Source organism: Arachis ipaensis, chromosome B6 (genome assembly GCF_059453495.1).
Source record: "Arachis ipaensis isolate K30076 ecotype BB chromosome B6, ASM5945349v1, whole genome shotgun sequence".
Lineage (NCBI taxonomy): Eukaryota > Viridiplantae > Streptophyta > Magnoliopsida > Fabales > Fabaceae > Arachis > Arachis ipaensis.
The window spans coordinates 15083835-15088734 of record NC_142441.1 but is presented as its reverse complement, the minus strand read 5'-3'; the positions used below and the strand labels follow the sequence as shown (position 1 = coordinate 15088734).

Here is a 4900-nt window from a genome sequence, read left to right as displayed (position 1 = left end):
TTGTCTAACTAGCAAATTCCTTCCTCCAAAGAGAAATCCATCCAGCAGGTTATGTTCCATTGAAAATGTCTTCTGCACACATAATCATGTTGTGCCATATATTCTTCATTGAAAATTTGGGAATCATTATCAAGGTATGGGGTTTCTATTTTATCCTAAGCTGTGTTTATTTCACATCTCCTCTGTTTATAGCTTCATTACCTCCTCGATACCCCACTCTCGCCTTCCTTCCTCGATCTTCTCTGTGGGTGTTGTGATCCCGATTCTTTCATTTCCACCGTGTGACTTGTCTTTCTATCCATTTTCTCCGTTTCTCTCTGCACGGTGTTGGTGTCACTTTGAAACCTTGGATCTTTAACCCAGTTTTCTTTATCCCCATCCAATTCGTGTTTTTGGATCCTTTCTTGGATTATTCTAGTTTTCTCTATCTGGGTACATTGTGCATCTTGATGAACGGATGGTATAAAAGGCTGCAGTGACACCGATGGCAGACATAAAGAAAAAGAAAGGATTTCTTTGGTTACTCAAAACACCAGTGGATGCCGAGCGAAATCGGGAGCTGGTTCAGGTGAAGCACGGGGGCTAGCAACAGAATAAAACAGGCAACGGTGTTCGACTTCCATCGACGTTTTCTGTCCTGAACGACCCCTAAGAATAGTATTGGTATCATCATCATGTTTTCTATGATTTGTTTGATTTTGTTTCAAATAAATGCTAATTTACTAATTTTTATACTATAACTTGTTGGTAGATGAAGATGTATAAGAGATCAATTAAGAATGTTGCTGGTTTTGGATCTGAAATTGCAACCTGGTTCTACTGAAAATTGAAATGGGGTTAGAAAATTTGCAAGAAAGTTAAGTTAAATAATTTTTCTTCTGACCTATTTGTGCATAAACTATGTTAAATTGTGATTGGTTTTTTCATTTTGCTCACCAACTGTTTGGATGATTTTGTTTCTTTGTGAGTGTGTTCAGGTAATGAAGGAGACACGGGCTTCAAGTGGGAAGCATGCAAGGGATTATACCCTTTACACAGGGGCTCTCAGGACAGCATACTTGTTTCTCCTTTGTAGATTTTCTTTTCTGTTTGGTCTGAAGAAAAATAGTGTCATTAAAATCTATGCTGATAAGAATCAAACTAGGATGTAAAGATTTCTGCAATTGAAATATCTCCAAAGCCTATGGTTATTGGGAGCTCTACTACCTTTAAAAGCAAGGAATTTCAAAAAGATATACCGTTTTTTATGTTCATTTCTGTGTCAGATTGAAAAGGAAATTATCAATGAGAAAAAAAAGTGATTAGTTGATATTGAATTAGTGTGGGTTGGTCTCAAATTTATCTTTTTTGCGTGTAGCTTTTACTTTGTTTTTCAACTCTCTTATAATTTCAGCTGAACTCTTCTGCATGATTGATAAAAGTTTGTAGCTTTTATTTTATTTTTATTTGGGTTAATCTTGATAATATTTGGTAGTTAAAGGGGTGTTTTCATTTACTCTGGTATGTGATTGATTGAGATTTGTATTGGAACTATTCCAAAATCCAAAGGGCACTGTATTTGAATTTGGATGGCTTGATTTGTTGGTTTGATGCCTTTTGGATTGATGCTTTTTTTTCTTCTGATTGTTAGTTAATTTTTGGATGGCTTGATTTGTTGGTTTGATGCCTTTTGGATTGATGCTTTTTTTTCTTCTGATTGTTAGTTAATTCTATGTTTTAAGAATCAATTTTATGCTTATTAGTTTGTAGGAATTCATCATTAACATTAACTAAAGATATGTTAGTATATTTTCTAAGTTCTTCTTATGATTTGATACATCATAAATAGATCACTCCCATTTTGGATTGCAGAATAGTTCAAGTACTGCTAGGGAATGAACGAATGATGCCAGGTCATCATCAATGATGCCAAGTCTGATAATAATCAAATAATAAACTATTGTGCTTCCTGGATTATTAATTATCAGCATAATGGCCTATTGACCTTGGTCATATATAACAAGTTTCTATTAGCTAGGAATGATAACAGAATGTGTCATGGTGAATCAAAGGGTTGAGCTAGAAGCTGGAGAAGAGAGGTATGATGTGATAGTTGGGGACTTAGTAGACCCCATTGATGGAGGCCCTTGTTATAAACTTTACACAATCTTTCTATGAGTTCACTGTCAAACCAAGACTGAAGGAGGGTGGCATATTTGTGACACAAGTACTATACGACCAATGTCCATAACATAAATCAAACATTTATTAGAGGAAGCAAAATTAAAGTGACATTTATATATTGTTCAGGCAGGACCTGCTGGAATATTCAACCACACTGAGCTGTTTTCATCTATCTACAACACATTGAGATAGGTTTTTAAGTGTAAGTAATCTTTTACCCTTCTTTATGTAATGCTATTTTGATTTAATAGTTCCCAAATGGGTTAAGTACTTTTTTCGTCCTTAAGGTCTTGGGTCAAAATCAAAATCGTCTCCGACCTTTTTTGTTATTAAAATCATCCTCAACATTACAAAACGTTATAAAATCATCCTTTTGTCCATGAACAATATTTTTTGGACAATTTTATCCTTAAAAAAAATAAACATGTAACTAAACGCAGATCCCTCTTTTCTTCCTTTCTCATTCACAACAACAACCCTTCATCATCTTCTTCTTCATCTTCTTCTTCTCATAACAACCCTTCTTCTCATATCTTCTTTCTTCTTCATCATCATCTTCTTCTTCTTCTCATTCACAACAACAACCCTTCATCTTTTTCATCATCTTATTCTTCTTCATCTTCTTCATCTTCACTTCCATGCGGTGCAGAGAAGATATTACCAATTCATAATCCTAAACCACTACCACCCCAGCTACTATCTCCAACCCTTCCCTTTCCAGCTGAACCTTCTCCATTCTTTTATACTTAAAAAACTCACTACCTTCCAATACAGGCGCACCAACAGCAATAACCACAAAATAAATTACCAAAAATTTCAGATCAAACAATTCAATAATCATCAATTATGATTTTAGATCCAAAATCAGCAACAATAAAAATTATAGAATTAAAAATTAGTAAATGAAGTAGCAAGAGAAATTCTGCAACAATAGAACCATCTGTAATAACTAAAAATTTCATGCCAAAATTCAAAACTAAACCATAAAATTTTCAAATAATTAATGACACAAATTTAATCACGGAAGAGGAAAAGAGCTAACTACATGAATAGATTTGGAACAAGGTGAGCTCCAGGAAGCAGAACAGAGAAATAGAGAAGCAGAACAGGAAGCATAATAGATCTAGAAGGAAGCGCGATGCTGCAAAGAGGCAGAAGGGAGGCGCAACACTGCAGGAGGCAGAACGGAGGCGCGGCGCTGTGGGAGAGGAAGAATGCAGGCCAGCACTGCGAGAGAAAGAGCGCGACGGAAAAGGAGTCGGCGCCAAAAGAAGAGTCAGAACGGGATTGAGTCGGCACCAAAAGAGAACGCCAGCAATGGCTCCCTTTCGCCGACGACGCCTTCTTCCTCTTCTTCTCTTCTTTTCCCTCTTCGTTCTTCACCCTCCCTCTGTTCTTTTCTTCGTTTTCTTGCTCTCCCTCCTCTTTGTGGTTGTTGAAAGAAAAATAAGAAATGAGGATTTAAAGGATGGAATTAAGATAAAGGGTATTTTTGTCCAAAAATTAGGGAAAGGATGATTTTATAACGTTTTGTAACATTGAGGATAATTTTAAATAACAAAAAAAGGTTGGGGACGATTTTGATTTTGACCCAAGACTTTAAGGACAAAAAAAGTACTTAACCCTTCCCAAATTAAGCAGTTAACGACTTTTGCAGATGTTGCGACTTACACAGCTCATATCCCATCCTATGCTGATATCTGGGGATGGGTCATGGTAAAGATTATTACTTTATCATAATTTTCAAGAAATTGTTTTGTATGTTATGTCACAGTAGGAAATGGACCTCATCATATCTTAATCATTCTTTTGCTCTTGGAATATAATAGGCTTCAGATTTTCCATTAGAGCTGAATGCAGAAGAGATATACCTAAGAATGAGACAAAGGATTAAGGGGGAAAATAGATATCTGAATGGCAAAACATTCTCATCAGCCTCAACATTGAGCAAAGTTGTTCGCAATTCGTAAGTGAAATCAAATTATAAGTTTGTAACTTTTGCCTCTCTTAAATATCTATTGTTGACAAGCATAGCCACTATTAACAGGTTGGACAATGAAACTCATCTATACACAGAGGAAGCTACAAAGTTCATACATGGCCATGGCAAGCACGCTTAATTAACCAAGCTTGACAACAAGTATCACAACATATAAAGAAAACAAGTGAAATCCCATGTTATGTTTTTCTTCGATTTTTTTTTCATGTGTTCCCTTACCTAGCTTTGTTCTTCTCTTTTATTTTTCATTAAAGATGTTATGTGAAACACTTCATGAAGATTTTTATGATTAAAGATTATTAATGAATTAAGGCTGAATATGTTTGCAATATTACTTAGATTTTTTTATGACATTTATGTTTTCATGTAACACTTATCCATCACAAATGAATCTAAGGTTGAACTGAAAAATAAGTGTCAAAAATATCATATTAACTAAATGAGTTTGATTTTTTTTTTTTAAGACTGGATTCTTTTTGTTAAGCGCAAGAAGAGAAAATGGACTGTATTTAGTTATTACGGAAGCAAGATTCTGCAATGCTTTGGCTTTTACGTTAGTTAGATAAAGGACATAACTTAAAATATAGATTTTTAGTTTGTTTAGTCATTTTCTCATTTTAAATTATTATCATTAGTTAGTTTATGATAATGGCTTAATTAATGTAATTTAGTATTATGCTGTTGTTTTTTAGGATTTTTTTTTAAAACTAATGAGATCAATATAGTATCTTTGTCTCT

General features: G+C 34.5%; 1 pseudogene; it reads left to right on the top strand.

The window, feature by feature from the left end:
* The first annotated feature begins 484 nt into the window (after positions 1–484).
* Positions 485–4283, top strand: LOC107645868 (thermospermine synthase ACL5-like; annotated as a pseudogene).
* Positions 4284–4900: the final 617 nt, after the last annotated feature.